Source organism: Oncorhynchus nerka, linkage group LG4, assembly GCF_034236695.1.
Source record: "Oncorhynchus nerka isolate Pitt River linkage group LG4, Oner_Uvic_2.0, whole genome shotgun sequence".
NCBI classification, from domain to species: Eukaryota; Metazoa; Chordata; class Actinopteri; order Salmoniformes; family Salmonidae; genus Oncorhynchus; species Oncorhynchus nerka.
The window spans coordinates 5,940,115-5,957,440 of NC_088399.1; the positions used below are offsets into that span (position 1 = coordinate 5,940,115).

The 17,326-nt window shown below is 41.0% G+C and overlaps 1 protein-coding gene across 1 annotated transcript in view; it reads left to right on the forward strand.

Annotated features, from left to right (window-relative positions):
• Positions 1-2,117: 2,117 nt before the first annotated feature.
• Positions 2,118-17,326, forward strand: part of LOC115123075 (ras-related protein Rab-27B-like) — a 107,301-nt gene continuing 92,092 nt past the window's right edge. The window contains exon 1 of the mRNA XM_065017174.1: positions 2,118-2,217. The gene's annotated coding sequence lies outside the window, so the exon portion shown is untranslated. The remainder of the gene's footprint in view (positions 2,218-17,326) is intronic.

A 17,326-nucleotide genomic window follows, 5' to 3' on the forward strand; every position in this document is an offset into this window, starting at 1 on the left:
GGGTAAATGTAATGTCCTGTAGGGTAAATGTATTGTCCTGAGGGTAACTGTAATGTCCTGAGGGTAAATATAATGTCCTGTAGGGTAAATGTAATGTCCTGTAGGGTAAATGTATTGTCCTGAGGGTAAATGTATTGTCCTGTGTCCTGAGGGTAAATGTATTGTCCTGTGTCCTGAGGGTAAATGTATTGTCCTGTGTCCTGAGGGTAAATGTATTGTCCTGTAAAATGTGTAGGGTAAATGTATTGTCCTGTAGGGTAAATGTATTGTCCTGAGGGTAAATGTATTGTCCTGAGGGTAAATGTAATGTCCTGAGGGTAAATGTATTGTCCTGTAGGGTAAATGTAATGTCCTGTGTCCTGAGGGTAAATGTATTGTCCTGTAGGGTAAATGTAATGTCCTGAGGGTAAATGTAATGTCCTGAGGGTAAATGTAATGTCCTGAGGGTAAATGTATTGTCCTGAGGGTAAATGTAATGTCCTGTAGGGTAAATGTAATGTCCTGTGTCCTGAGGGTAAATGTAATGTCCTGAGGGTAAATGTAATGTCCTGAGGGTAAATGTATTGTCCTGTGTCCTGTAGGGTAAATGTAATGTCCTGTAGGGTAAATGTAATGTCCTGAGGGTAAATGTATTGTCCTGTGTCCTGTAGGGTAAATGTAATGTCCTGTAGGGTAAATGTAATGTCCTGAGGGTAGATGTAATGTCCTGTAGGGTAAATGTATTGTCCTGAGGGTAAATGTAATGTCCTGAGGGTAAATATAATGTCCTGTAGGGTAAATGTAATGTCCTGTAGGGTAAATGTATTGTCCTGAGGGTAAATGTAATGTCCTGTAGGGTAAATGTAATGTCCTGAGGGTAAATGTATTGTCCTGAGGGTAAATGTATTGTCCTGTAGGGTAAATGTATTGTCCTGAGGGTAAATGTATTGTCCTGTAGGGTAAATGTAATGTCCTGAGGGTAAATGTAATGTCCTGAGGGTAAATGTATTGTCCTGTAGGGTAAATGTAATGTCCTGTAGGGTAAATGTATTGTCCTGAGGGTAAATGTATTGTCCTGTAGGGTAAATGTAATGTCCTGTAGGGTAAATGTATTGTCCTGTGTCCTGTAGGGTAAATGTAATGTCCTGAGGGTAGATGTATTGCATTTACATGCCTTCACCCGATCCAGTTTTTGTTGTCATGGAAACGTCCTTTATTTTATGTCTGTGTGTACAGTACAGCATATTATTTCAGCTGGTGGTAAATCTCTAAAATATGAACTTCTTTTCACCCTCTGCTCTGGTCGACTGTACTCAGGAAGCAACGGCACTCTGAGAAAGTTACTTTAAGAACTATTCCCACTAGCTAAATCTAGAGCACCACACACACACGCACACACACACACACGCACACGCGTACGCGCACACACACACACACAGAGCACCCATATTGCTTTGAACATTCTCCCTTTTAAGTCTTCAGACTAATTGCACGAGGCAAAACCTTCCTTTTTTTTAAAAAGTTTCCATGGCAACACGTGTATTTATACCTCTAGGTTCTAAGACATTGATTCTGCTATTGGTGATATGCAGAATTATAGAACTATGTTTGGTGAAAAACCAACCGTGCCTAAGCAGTAATGTTCCAAGCCACTGTTCCTAGGTAGGCCGTCATTGTAAATACGAATTTGTTCTTAAACTGACTTGCCTAGTTAAATAAAAGGTTCATTTAAAAATTTAAAATAAAAATCTTTATTTTTCTAAAACCGCAGAAAAAAAAAATATGTCATGTAATCTGTAATGAGTGGACATTGTCTTTATCATCGTTTTTGTAGTTGTCGCTGATTTTTCTGAGGGACAGGAAAATGACTGCTAAATGACTTAAATGTAAATGAAAGGCAAACATGACATGTCTGCAAGTGTCATGTTGATGTGGATTAGTCTATAGTCTTTGATTGTTGTGAAATATTTGGGGAAAAGGGAGTGTCATCACATCACCACGGTATGTAAATTAAATGCCGATATGGGCTCTGGGTGGCCCTGCACGCGGTGGGTGCAGTGCAGGACAGGTAACCTGTTGAGTAGGAAGCGACAACTCCAGAGTTTAAGCGGCACTAGGACCCAGACCGATCTATCCGCTCTTCTCTACGGTAGAGCGCAACTGTGTTCACGACGTACTAGTAGTGTCAGCCGTCCTCACAAGGAAGGAGCAACATGCTCATAAAATAGGTTGTGAAAGGTACGTTGAAGTATTTTGTTACAATGTGTCCGTGAACATGTGATTTTAAAAACCGTCGACGCTGAAATGAGAGGTAATTGTAGATGTTTTATTCTCTCGATGCAAGGATTTGAAGATGACGGAACGACTCAGTGGTAGAGAAACATGGGATAGACAGCAGACACCTTCCTGCAAGCAGTGTTATAAATGACAAATTATGGAATTATAGGTGGTTACTTGTGCGATACATTTGTTGCCATAATAGGTTAATTATTGATACATTGTTTCTTTTGCAAATGTTGCTCCATTTCTCATCCTTAACCCCGCCGTCATCCTTAACCCCGCCGTAGACTGATCGCACGGTTCCAACCCTGCCCAGTGACCACCGATGGAAGCCTGTGGAAAAGTGGCTGCATCTGTTATCGAGAACTGCACCTTGCAAAAAAATGCATTGAAAAATAATGTACGAAAAAACGCAAAGGAAACCGCAGTACGTTTGTTTTCAGTTTGGATGTTGGTTTGATAGTTGGGAGTTTGTTTGTCAATGCCTCTTCGACGGAAGGTCCTCGGATGATTAGGGTGATATATCTAGAAACAGATGACGATTCCATCGTTCCGTTTTCAAAAAGTGACTTTACTTTGATTTCAATGGGGGAATATTATGTGCTGGCGGCTAAGGGACCGTTTTAAAAGTGACTTTACTTTGGTTTCAATGGGGGAATATTATGTGCTGGCGGCTAAGGGACCGTTTTAAAAGTGACTTTACTTTGGTTTCAATGGGGGAATATTATGTGCTGGCGGCTAAGGGACCGTTATAAAAGTGCAATCAGATAGTCCTGTTGTTTACAGAAAAATAGATATCTTAAAAACCAACTTAGTTTTTCCCCACAACAATTACATTCGAAAATGTAAATTGTTTATTTGTTATGGATTTCAAGTACAAATATAAGCTAAAAAATAAAACATAGGCCTATGATCTCACTCACTCGTACACCAATAAGAATTCACATTTGAAAATTCCCTGATTTATAAATATCTTCCAACTGTCATAATTATAATTTTTAATGGCTTCTGATCCACATGTGCTAGAGCTTTGTTCCCTGACCTTGATTATCCCTTTGCAAAATGCCTCCCCTTTGATTTTCTACAAATATTTATCCCATTACAGCTGTAGTTATTAATTCACACACAGATCCACATTGTTTCATAACTTCCAACCCAAAGACATACATCTAAAATCTCTTGATGTTAGGTCACAGATCCCCGTTCTTCATAGAACAACCAAAGGATTTCACATTAATATTTCCTGCGATAGGTCTAATTTTCAATAGGACCATATGAGCAACAGATCTACAGACCAGTGTGGTGGGTTCCTTGACTTCTATTATCCTCGGTACACTTTTGTTGCTTTCTAGAACGTGTGAACTTTCATTTTGTTTACACTGGTCCTGGGGCCCTTGTTAAGGTTAACTGGTCCTGGGGCCCTTAAGGTTAACTGGTCCTGGGGCCCTTAAGGTTAACTGGTCCTGGGGCCCTTAAGGTTAACTGGTCCTGGGGCCCTTAAGGTTAACTGGTCCTGGGGCCCTTAAGGTTAACTGGTCCTGGGGCCCTTAAGGTTAACTGGTCCTGGGGCCCTTAAGGTTAACTGGTCCTGGGGCCCTTGTTAAGGTTAACTGGTCCTGGGGCCCTTGTTAAGGTTAACTGATCCTGGGGCCCTTAAGGTTAACTGGTCATGGGGCCCTTAAGGTTAACTGGTCATGGGGCCCTTAAGGTTAACTGGTCCTGGGGCCCTTAAGGTTAACTGGTCATGGGGCCCTTAAGGTTAACTGGTCCTGGGGCCCTTAAGGTTAACTGGTATTGGGGCCCTTAAGGTTAACTGGTCCTGGGGCCCTTAAGGTTAACTGGTCTTGGGGCCCTTAAGGTTAACTGGTCCTGGGGCCCTTAAGGTTAACTGGTCCTGGGGCCCTTAAGGTTAACTGGTCCTGGGGCCCTTAAGGTTAACTGGTCCTGGGGCCCTTAAGGTTAACTGGTCTTGGGGCCCTTAAGGTTAACTGGTCCTGGGGCTCAGTGTATAGTACTGTATTTGTAAAAAATCAAAGGTGAGGAATAAAAAAATATATATACAGTGGGGCAAAAAAGTATTTAGTCAGCCACCAATTGTGCAAGTTCTCCCACTTAAAAAGATGAGAGAGGCCTGTAGTTTTCATCATAGGTACACTTCAACTATGACAGACAAAATGAGAAAAACAAATCCAGAAAATCACATTGTAGCATTTTTTTATGAATTTATTTGCAAATTATCATTAGTCAATGTGCAGGGGTACGAGGTAGTAATGAGCCTATATACAAGGACCAGTACAGAGTCAATGTGCAGAGGTACGAGGTAGTAATGAGCCTATATACAAGGACCAGTACAGAGTCAATGTGCAGGGGTACGAGGTAGTAATGAGCCTATATACAAGGACCAGTACAGAGTCAATGTGCAGGGGTACGAGGTAGTAATGAGCCTATATACAAGGAGTACCAGTACAGAGTCAATGTGCAGGGGTATGAGGTAGTAATGAGCCTATATACAAGGACCAGTACAGAGTCAATGTGCAGGGGGGTACGAGGTAGTTGAGGAAATATGTACAGTACTCATTCAAGGGTTGTTTTGTTTATTTTTTACTCTTTTCTACGTTGTAGAATAATAGTGAAGACATCAAAACCTAGAAATAACACACATGGAATCATGTAGTAAACCCCCCCCCCCCCCTCCAAAAAAAAGTGTTTAAACAAATGTTTCTTGAATACAGCTTTGCTTACTCTTGGTATTCTCTCATTGAATGAGCAAGTGTGTGTCCAAACGTTTGACTGGTATTGTAGGTAGGGGTAAAGGTGACTAGGCAATCCATAATAGATAATAAACAGAGTAGCAGCAGCGTGTGTGTGTGTGTCAATATGCGTGTGTGTGTGGGTGTCGTGTCAATATGCGTGTGTGTGTGGGTGTCGTGTCAATATGCGTGTGTGTGTGGGTGTCGTGTCAATATGCGTGTGTGTGTGTGTCGTGTCAATATGCGTGTGTGTGGTATGTGTGAGTGTGTGGGTAGAGTACAGTCAGTGTACATAGAGCCAGTGCAAAAACAAGAGTGGGTTCATGCAAATAGCCATTTGATTAACTCTTCAGCAGTCTTATGCAGACTTGGTGCTCTGGTATCACTTACCGTGCGGTAGCAGAGAGAACAGTATGACTCAGGTGTCTCTGACACCGCCTGGTATAGAGGTCTTGGATGGCAGGGATCTCAGCGCTGGTGATGTACTGGGGCCCGTACGCACTACCCTCTGTAGCGCCTTGCGGTCGGTTGCCAAGCAGTTGTCGTACCAGGCGGTGATGCAGCCAGTCAAGATGCTCTCGATGGTGCAGCTGTATAAAAATAAAAACAATTAGCCAAATCGGTGTCCAAAAATACCGATTTCCGATTGTTAATGAAAACTTGAAATCGGCCCTAATGAATATGCCATTCCGATTAATCGGTCGACCTCTAGTTAGTACTACTCTAATACAGGACTAGTAAAGGGTTAGGGTTAGTACTACTCTAATACAGGACTAGTAAAGGGTTAGTACTACTCTAATACAGGACTAGTAAAGGGTTAGTACTACTCTAATACAGGACTAGTAAAGGTTTAGTACTACTCTAATACGGGACTAGTAAAGGGTTAGTACTACTCTAATACAGGACTAGTAAAGGGTTAGTACTACTCTAATACAGGACTAGTAAAGGGTTATAAAGGGTTAGGGTTAGTACTACTCTAATACAGGACTAGTAAAGGGTTAGTACTACTCTAATACAGGACTAGTAAAGGGTTAGTACTACTCTAATACAGGACTAGTAAAGGGTTAGTACTACTCTAATACAGGACTAGTAAAGGGTTAGTACTACTCTAATACAGGACTAGTAAAGGGTTAGGATTAGTACTACTCCAATACAGGACTAGTAAAGGGTTAGTACTACTCTAATACAGGACTAGTAAAGGGTTAGGGTTAGTACTACTCTAATACAGGACTAGTAAAGGGTTAGTACTACTCCAATACAGGACTAGTACAGGGTTAGTACTACTCTAATACAGGACTAGTAAAGGGTTAGTACTACTCTAATACAGGACTAGTAAAGGGTTAGTACTACTCTAATACAGGACTAGTAAAGGGTTAGTACTACTCTAATACAGGACTAGTAAAGGGTTAGTACTACTCTAATACAGGACTAGTAAAGGGTTAGGGTTAGTACTACTATAATACAGGACTAGTAAAGGGTTAGTACTACTCTAATACAGGACTAGTAAAGGGTTAGTACTACTCTAATACAGGACTAGTAAAGGGTTAGGGTTAGTACTACTCCAATACAGGACTAGTACAGGGTTAGTACTACTCTAATACAGGACTAGTAAAGGGTTAGTACTACTCTAATACAGGACTAGTAAAGGGTTAGTACTACTCTAATACAGGACTAGTAAAGGGTTAGTACTACTCTAATACAGGACTAGTAAAGGGTTAGTACTACTCTAATACAGGACTAGTAAAGGGTTAGGGTTAGTACTACTCTAATACAGGACTAGTAAAGGGTTAGGGTTAGTACTACTCTAATACAGGACTAGTAAAGGGTTAGTACTACTCTAATACAGGACTAGTAAAGGGTTAGTACTACTCTAATACAGGACTAGTAAAGGGTTAGTACTACTCTAATACAGGACTAGTAAAGGGTTAGTACTACTCTAATACAGGACTAGTAAAGGGTTAGTACTACTCTAATACAGGACTAGTAAAGGGTTAGTACTACTCTAATACAGGACTAGTAAAGGGTTAGTACTACTCTAATACAGGACTAGTAAAGGGTTAGTACTACTCTAATACAGGACTAGTAAAGGGTTAGTACTACAGGACTAGTAAAGGGTTAGTACTACTAATACAGGACTAGTAAAGGGTTAGTACTACTCTAATACAGGACTAGTAAAGGGTTGGTACTACTCTAATACAGGACTAGTAAAGGGTTAGTACTACTCTAATACAGGACTAGTAAAGGGTTAGTACTACTCTAATACAGGACTAGTAAAGGCTTAGTACTACTCTAATACAGGACTAGTAAAGGCTTAGTACTACTCTAATACAGGACTAGTAAAGGCTTAGTACTACTCTAATACAGGACTAGTAAAGGCTTAGTACTACTCTAATACAGGACTAGTAAAGGCTTAGTACTACTCTAATACAGGACTAGTAAAGGGTTAGTACTACTCTAATACAGGACTAGTAAAGGGTTAGGGTTAGTACTACTCTAATACAGGACTAGTAAAGGGTTAGGGTTAGTACTACTCTAATACAGGACTAGTAAAGGGTTAGTACTACTCTAATACAGGACTAGTAAAGGGTTAGGGTTAGTACTACTGTAATACAGGACTAGTAAAGGGTTAGTACTACTGTAATACAGGACTAGTAAAGGGTTAGTACTACTGTAATACAGGACTAGTAAAGGGTTAGGGTTAGTACTACTGCAATACAGGACTAGTAAAGGGTTAGTACTACTCTAATACAGGACTAGTTAAGGGTTAGGGTTAGTACTACTCTAATACAGGACTAGTAAAGGGTTGGTACTACTCTAATACAGGACTAGTAAAGGGTTAGGACTACTCTAATACAGGACTAGTAAAGGGTTAGTACTACTCTAATACAGGACTAGTAAAGGCTTAGTACTACTCTAATACAGGACTAGTAAAGGGTTAGTACTACTCTAATACAGGACTAGTAAAGGGTTAGTACTACTCTAATACAGGACTAGTAAAGGGTTAGGGTTAGTACTACTGTAATACAGGACTAGTAAAGGGTTAGTACTACTCTAATACAGGACTAGTAAAGGGTTAGTACTACTCTAATACAGGACTAGTAAAGGGTTAGTACTACTCTAATACAGGACTAGTAAAGGGTTAGTACTACTCTAATACAGGACTAGTAAAGGGTTAGTACTACTCTAATACAGGACTAGTAAAGGGTTAGTACTACTCTAATACAGGACTAGTAAAGGGTTAGTACTACTCTAATACAGGACTAGTAAAGGGTTAGTACTACTCTAATACAGGACTAGTAAAGGGTTAGTACTACTCTAATACAGGACTAGTAAAGGGTTAGTACTACTCTAATACAGGACTAGTAAAGGGTTAGTACTACTCTAATACAGGACTAGTAAAGGGTTAGTACTACTCTAATACAGGACTAGTAAAGGGTTAGTACTACTCTAATACAGGACTAGTAAAGGGTTAGTACTACTCTAATACAGGACTAGTAAAGGGTTAGTACTACTGTAATACAGGACTAGTAAAGGGTTAGTACTACTGTAATACAGGACTAGTAAAGGGTTAGGGTTAGTACTACTGTAATACAGGACTAGTAAAGGGTTAGGGTTAGTACTACTGTAATACAGGACTAGTAAAGGGTTAGGGTTAGTACTACTGTAATACAGGACTAGTAACGGGTTAGTACTACTCTAATACAGGACTAGTTAAGGGTTAGGGTTAGTACTACTGTAATACAGGACTAGTAAAGGGTTAGTACTACTCTAATTACAGGACTAGTAAAGGGTTAGTACTACTCTAATACAGGACTAGTAAAGGGTTAGTACTACTCTAATACAGGACTAGTAAAGGGTTAGTACTACTCTAATACAGGACTAGTAAAGGGTTAGTACTACTCTAATACAGGACTAGTAAAGGGTTAGTACTACTCTAATACAGGACTAGTAAAGGGTTAGTACTACTCTAATACAGGACTAGTAAAGGGTTAGTACTACTCTAATACAGGACTAGTAAAGGGTTAGTACTACTCTAATACAGGACTAGTAAAGGGTTAGGGTTAGTACTACTCTAATACAGGACTAGTAAAGGGTTAGTACTACTCTAATACAGGACCAATAAAGGCCCAGTGCACTAATTTAAAAATATATATCGTTTTATTTTTTTACTAAATGTAATTCGAGTGTTCACCAGCATTTGTAACTTTCAGTCTGCTAATTATCTGTACAAAATATACAAATATTTGCTTTTCCAGTTTCTTGAAATACATTGCAAATGCATCTTATTTCTATGTGAAAACTGTTTATTCATTATTTTTCCGTTTTAGTAGAGGCTCTTATCCAGAGCAACTTACAGTAGTGAGTGCATACTTTTCCGTACTGGTCGCCCGTGGGAATCAAGCCCATAACCCTAGCCCTAGCATTGTAAACGCTCGACCAACTCAGCCACATCATCACAAACCACTTGATGTCTCAATGTAATCAATTACTGTATTGTACATTGTTTATCGCCATGGTGACAGAAAGTCTACAGGTGCAGACCAAGATGGCCAGCCTATGTACAATACAGTAATGCAGATTAACATTACGTGGGTTGTAAGGATGATCAATTAATACTGCAGTGTTTGTTTTTTTTCTTCTCCATGTTATTTGATCAAGACAAATATTTAATTTGATGTGGATGTTTTGTGTCTTTGCCCATAACTTTGCACCTTTTTGATGTAAAATGTTTGAGGACAGGGTTTTGTTCTTTCTGGATTCCATTAGAATGACATCACAGAGAAAGGACCAGGGTTTTGTTCTTTCTGGATTCCATTAGAATGACATCAAAGAGAAAGGGTTGTGTTCTTTATGGATCCCATTAGAATGACATCACAGAGAAAGAGACAGGGTTGTGTTCTTTATGGATCCCATTAGAATGACATCACAGAGAAAGAGACAGGGTTGTGTTCTTTATGGATCCCATTAGAATGACATCACAGAGAAAGAGACAGGGTTGTGTTCTTTATGGATCCCGTTAGAATGACATCACAGAGAAAGAGAAAGGGTTGTGTTCTTTATGGATCCCATTAGAATGACATCACAGAGAAAGAGAAAGGGTTGTGTTCTTTATGGATCCCATTAGAATGACATCACAGAGAAAGAGACAGGGTTGTGTTCTTTATGGATCCCATTAGAATGACATCACAGAGAAAGAGACAGGGTTGTGTTCTGTCTAGATTCCATTAGAATGACATCACAGAGAAAGAGAAAGGGTTGTGTTCTTTATGGATTCCATTAGAATGACATCACAGAGAAAGAGACAGGCTTGTGTTCTTTATGGATCCCATTAGAATGACATCACAGAGAAAGAGACAGGGTTGTGTTCTTTCTGGATTCCATTAGAATGACATCACAGAGAAAGAGAAAGGGTTGTGTTCTTTATGGATCCCATTAGAATGACATCACAGAGAAAGAGACAGGCTTGTGTTCTTTATGGATCCCATTAGAATGACATCACAGAGAAAGAGACAGGCTTGTGTTCTTTATGGATCCCATTAGAATGACATCACAGAGAAAGAGAAAGGCTTGTGTTCTTTATGGATCCCATTAGAGTGACATCACAGAGAAAGAGACAGGCTTGTGTTCTTTATGGATCCCATTAGAATGACATCACAGAGAAAGAGACAGGGTTGTGTTCTTTATGGATCCCATTAGAATGACATCACAGAGAAAGAGAAAGGGTTGTGTTCTTTATGGATTCCATTAGAATGACATCACAGAGAAAGAGACAGGGTTGTGTTCTTTCTGCATTCCATTAGAATGACATCACAGAGAAAGAGAAAGGGTTGTGTTCTTTCTGGGTCCCATTAGAATGACATCACAGAGAAAGAGACAGGGTTGTGTTCTTTATGGATTCTATTAGAATGACATCACAGAGAAAGAGACAGGGTTTAGTTCTTTCTGGATTCCATTAGAATGACATCACAGAGAAAGAGACAGGGTTGTGTTCTTTCTGGATTCCATTAGAATGACATCACAGAGAAAGAGAAAGGGTTGTGTTCTTTATGGATCCCATTAGAATGACATCACAGAGAAAGAGACAGGCTTGTGTTCTTTATGGATCCCATTAGAATGACATCACAGAGAAAGAGACAGGCTTGTGTTCTTTATGGATCCCATTAGAATGACATCACAGAGAAAGAGAAAGGGTTGTGTTCTTTATGGATCCCATTAGAATGACATCACAGAGAAAGAGACAGGCTTGTGTTCTTTATGGATCCCATTAGAATGACATCACAGAGAAAGAGACAGGGTTGTGTTCTTTATGGATCCCATTAGAATGACATCACAGAGAAAGAGAAAGGGTTGTGTTCTTTCTGGGTCCCATTAGAATGACATCACAGAGAAAGAGACAGGGTTGTGTTCTTTATGGATTCTATTAGAATGACATCACAGAGAAAGAGACAGGGTTTAGTTCTTTCTGGATTCCATTAGAATGACATCACAGAGAAAGAGACAGGGTTTTGTTCTATCTGGATTCCATTAGAATGACATCACAGAGAAAGAGACAGGGTTTTGTTCTTTCTGGATTCCATTAGAATGACATCACAGAGAAAGAGACAGGGTTTTGTTCTTTCTGGATTCCATTAGAATGACATCACAGAGAAAGGGACAGGGTTTTGTTCTGTCTACATTCCATTAGAATGTCATCACAGAGAAAGAGACAGGGTTGTGTTCTGTCTGGATTCCATTAGAATGACATCACAGAGAAAGAGACAGGGTTTTGTTCTTTATGGATCCCATTAGAATGACATCACAGAGAAAGAGACAGGGTTTTGTTCTTTCTGGATCCCATTAGAATGACATCACAGAGAAAGAGACAGGGTTTTGTTCTTTCTGGATCCCATTAGAATGACATCACAGAGAAAGAGACAGGGTTTTGTTATTTCTGGATTCCATTAGAATGACATGGTTTTGTTCTTTCTGGATTCCATTAGAATGACATCACAGAGAAAGAGACAGGGTTTTGTTCTGTCTACATTCCATTAGAATGACATCACAGAGAAAGAGACAGGGTTTTGTTCTGTCTACATTCCATTAGAATGACATCACAGAGAAAGAGACAGGGTTTTGTTCTTTCTGGTTTCCATTAGAATGACATCACAGAGAAAGAGACAGGGTTTAGTTCTTTCTGGATTCCATTAGAATGACATCACAGAGAAAGGGACAGGGTTGTGTTATTTCCGGATTCCATTAGAATGACATCACAGAGAAAGAGACAGGGTTTTGTTCTTTCTGGATTCCATTAGAATGACATCACAGAGAAAGAGACAGGGTTTTGTTCTTTCTGGATTCCATTAGAATGACATCACAGAGAAAGAGACAGGGTTTTGTTCTTTCTGGATTCCATTAGAATGACATCACAGAGAAAGGGACAGGGTTTTGTTCTGTCTACATTCCATTAGAATGTCATCACAGAGAAAGAGACAGGGTTGTGTTCTGTCTGGATTCCATTAGAATGACATCACAGAGAAAGAGACAGGGTTTTGTTCTTTATGGATCCCATTAGAATGACATCACAGAGAAAGAGACAGGGTTTTGTTCTTTCTGGATCCCATTAGAATGACATCACAGAGAAAGAGACAGGGTTTTGTTATTTCTGGATTCCATTAGAATGACATGGTTTTGTTCTTTCTGGATTCCATTAGAATGACATCACAGAGAAAGAGACAGGGTTTTGTTCTGTCTACATTCCATTAGAATGACATCACAGAGAAAGAGACAGGGTTTTGTTCTGTCTACATTCCATTAGAATGACATCACAGAGAAAGAGACAGGGTTTTGTTCTTTCTGGTTTCCATTAGAATGACATCACAGAGAAAGAGACAGGGTTTAGTTCTTTCTGGATTCCATTAGAATGACATCACAGAGAAAGGGACAGGGTTGTGTTATTTCCGGATTCCATTAGAATGACATCACAGAGAAAGAGACAGGGTTTTGTTCTTTATGGATCCCATTAGAATGACATCACAGAGAAAGAGACAGGGTTTTGTTCTTTCTGGATTCCATTAGAATGACATCACAGAGAAAGAGACAACAACTCAATTCCAACTATTGAATCCTGCAAGATGCCTTTCTTAATTATACAACTAGCTTTTTTTGGCAAAGCAGAGATGCTGAATACAAATGTGGGCTGCAGGAGACCTCAATATCAGTCTGCTAATTCTAGTAATTGCACAGTATGCTGGGCCTTTTTTTGATAATTTTTTATTTATTTAACTAGGCAAGTCAGTTAAGAACTAATTCTTATTTACAATGACGGCCTACCGGGGAACAGTGGGTTAAATGCCTTGTTCAGGGGGCAGAACGACAGATTTGTACCTTGTCAGATCGGGGATTTGATCCAGAAACCTTTTGGTTACTGGCCCAACTCTCTAACCACTAGGCTACCTGGAGGCTACCTGCCTCCTCTACACTCTTAACCACTAGGCTACCTGCCTCCTCTACACTCTTAACCACTAGGCTACCTGCCTCCTCTACACTCTAACCACTAGGCTACCTGCCTCCCACTCTAACCACTAGGCTACCTGCCTCCCACTCTAACCACTAGGCTACCTGGAGGCTACCTGCCTCCTCTACACTCTAACCACTAGGATACCTGGAGGCTACCTGCCTCCCCCTCTAACCACTAGGCTACCTGCCTCCCCCTCTAACCACTAGGCTACCTGGAGGCTACCTGCCTCATCTACACTCTAACCACTAGGCTACCTGCCTCCTCTACACTCTATCCACTAGGATACCTGGAGGCTACCTGCCTCCCCCTCTAACCACTAGGCTACCTGCCTCCCCCTCTAACCACTAGGCTACCTGCCTCCTCTACACTCTATCCACTAGGATACCTGGAGGCTACCTGCCTCCCTCCTCTAACCACTAGGCTACCTGCCTCCCCCTCTAACCACTAGGCTACCTGCCTCCCTCCTCTAACCACTAGGCTACCTGCCTCCCTCCTCTAACCACTAGGCTACCTGCCTCCCCCTCTAACCACTAGGCTACCTGCCTCCCCCTCTAACCACTAGGCTACCTGCCTCCTCTACACTCTAACCACTAGGCTACCTGGAGGCTACCTGCATCCTCTACACTCTAACCACTAGGCTACCTGGAGGCTACCTGCCTCCCCATCTAACCACTAGGCTACCTGGAGGCTACCTGCCTCCCACTCTAACCACTAGGCTACCTGGAGGCTACCTGCCTCCTCTACACTCTAACCACTAGGCTACCTGGAGGCTACCTGCCTCCCCCTCTAACCACTAGGATACCTGGAGGCTACCTGCCTCCTCTACACTCTAACCACTAGGCTACCTGCCTCCCCCTCTAACCACTAGGCTACCTGGAGGCTACCTGCCTCCTCTACACGCTAACCACTAGGCTACCTGCCTCCCCCTCTAACCACTAGGCTACCTGGAGACTACCTGCCTCATCTACACTCTAACCACTAGGCTACCTGGAGGCTACCTGCCGGTCTGCTAATACTAGTAAAGGCCCAGTGCACTACTTTTGTGAAATATATTTTCAGGGGGTGCTGTGGCATCCTCAGCACCCATACTTCTCACGGCTATGCATTTTTTCTGTGTCTATTCTTCAACTCTTCAAAGACTCAATAGGTACATATGATTAATTTATTATTCCCAAAAGTTGATGTAGCAACTACAGATTGCCCCTTTAAGCCGGGAACATTTGAAAATCATGGGAGGCAAAACGGATGGATGTCTAGTGACGCAGGCAACACTCAACAAACCCTTTGCAGTTGTTTTGAGTGTTGTCCAATCGTATGACAGCGTTTCCCTAATGAGCTTCATTTTAATAATTTGGTGGGTGTTTTTACTTGGTCCGATTTCATGTGTTTATTAAAAACTTTTTGTTGTTGTTTTTGAGACATCCTGAGAGAGTGGGGTCATGGCCAGATATAGATAATATTATTATTTAGAGGCTCATTGCTTTTGGCAATTAGGACAGGAGTGAGATGACTAACTATGATGAGCTATAGTTCCCGTCATCACTACTATCAAATCAGACCTTACAGTGAAATGCTTAATACAACAGGTGTAGGTAGACCTTACAGTGAAATGCTGAATACAACAGGTGTAGTAGACCTTACAGTGAAATGCTTAATACAACAGGTGTAGGTAGACCTTACAGTGAAATGCTGAATACAACAGGTGTAGTAGACCTCACAGTGAAATGCTGAATACAACAGGTGTAGTAGACCTCACAGTGAAATGCTGAATACAACAGGTGTAGTAGACCTTACAGTGAAATGCTGAATACAACAGGTGTAGTAGACCTCACAGTGAAATGCTGAATACAACAGGTGTAGGTAGACCTTACAGTGAAATGCTGAATACAACAGGTGTAGTAGACCTTACAGTGAAATGCTGAATACAACAGGTGTAGGTAGACCTTACAGTGAAATGCTGAATACAACAGGTGTAGTAGACCTTACAGTGAAATGCTGAATACAACAGGTGTAGGTTGACCTTACAGTGAAAAGCTGAATACAACAGGTGTAGTAGACCTTACAGTGAAATGCTGAATACAACAGGTGTAGTAGACCTTACAGTGAAATGCTGAATACAACAGGTGTAGGTAGACCTTACAGTGAAATGCTGAATACAACAGGTGTAGTAGACCTTACAGTGAAATGCTGAATACAACAGGTGTAGTAGACCTTACGGTGAAATGCTGAATACAACAGGTGTAGTAGACCTTACGGTGAAATGCTGAATACAACAGGTGTAGGTTGACCTTACAGTGAAATGCTGAATACAACAGGTGTAGGTTGACCTTACAGTGAAATGCTGAATACAACAGGTGTAGGTTGACCTTACAGTGAAATGCTGAATACAACAGGTGTAGGTTGACCTTACAGTGAAATGCTGAATACAACAGGTGTAGTAGACCTTACAGTGAAATGCTGAATACAACAGGTGTAGGTAGACCTTACAGTGAAATGCTGAATACAACAGGTGTAGTAGACCTTACAGTGAAATGCTGAATACAACAGGTGTAGGTAGACCTTAAAGTGAAATGCTTAATACAACAGGTGTAGTAGACCTTACAGTGAAATGCTGAATACAACAGGTGTAGTAGACCTTACAGTGAAATGCTGAATACAACAGGTGTAGTAGACCTTACAGTGAAATGCTGAATACAACAGGTGTAGTAGACCTTACAGTGAAATGCTGAATACAACAGGTGTAGTAGACCTTACAGTGAAATGCTGAATACAGCAGGTGTAGTAGACCTTACAGTGAAATGCTGAATACAACAGGTGTAGTAGACCTCACAGTGAAATGCTGAATACAACAGGTGTACGTAGACCTCACAGTGAAATGCTGAATACAACAGGTGTACGTAGACCTCACAGTGAAAAGCTGAATACAACAGGTGTAGTAGACCTTACAGTGAAATGCTGAATACAACAGGTGTAGTAGACCTTACAGTGAAATGCTGAATACAGCAGGTGTAGTAGACCTTACAGTGAAATGCTGGTGTAATACAAAATGCTGAGGTGTAGTAGACCTTACAGTGAAATGCTGAATACAACAGGTGTAGTAGACCTTACAGTGAAATGCTGAATACAACATGTGTAGTAGACCTTACAGTGAAATGCTGAATACAACAGGTGTAGTAGACCTTACAGTGAAATGCTGAATACAACAGGTGTAGTAGACCTCACAGTGAAATGCTGAATACAACAGGTGTAGAGACCTTACAGTGAAATGCTGAATACAACAGGTGTAGGTAGACCTTACAGTGAAATGCTGAATACAACAGGTGTAGTAGACCTTACAGTGAAATGCTGAATACAACAGGTGTAGGTAGACCTTACAGTGAAATGCTTAATACAACAGGTGTAGTAGACCTCAGTGAAATGCTGAATACAACAGGTGTAGTAGACCTTACAGTGAAATGCTGAATACAACAGGTATAGTAGACCTCAATGTGGAGGCTATATACAGGGGGTACCGGTACAGAGTCAATGTGGAGGCTATATGCAGGGGGTACCGGTACAGAGTCTATGTGGAGGCTTCATACAGGGGGTACTGGTACAGAGTCAATGTGGAGGCTATATTCAGGGGGTACCGGTACAGAGTTAATGTGGAGGCTATATACAGGGTATACCAGTACAGAGTCAATGTGGAGGCTATATACAGGGGGTACCGGTACAGAGTCAATGTGGAGGCTATATTCAGGGGGTACCGGTACAGAGTTAATGTGGAGGCTATATACAGGGTATACCGGTACAGAGTCAATGTGGAGGCTATATACAGGGT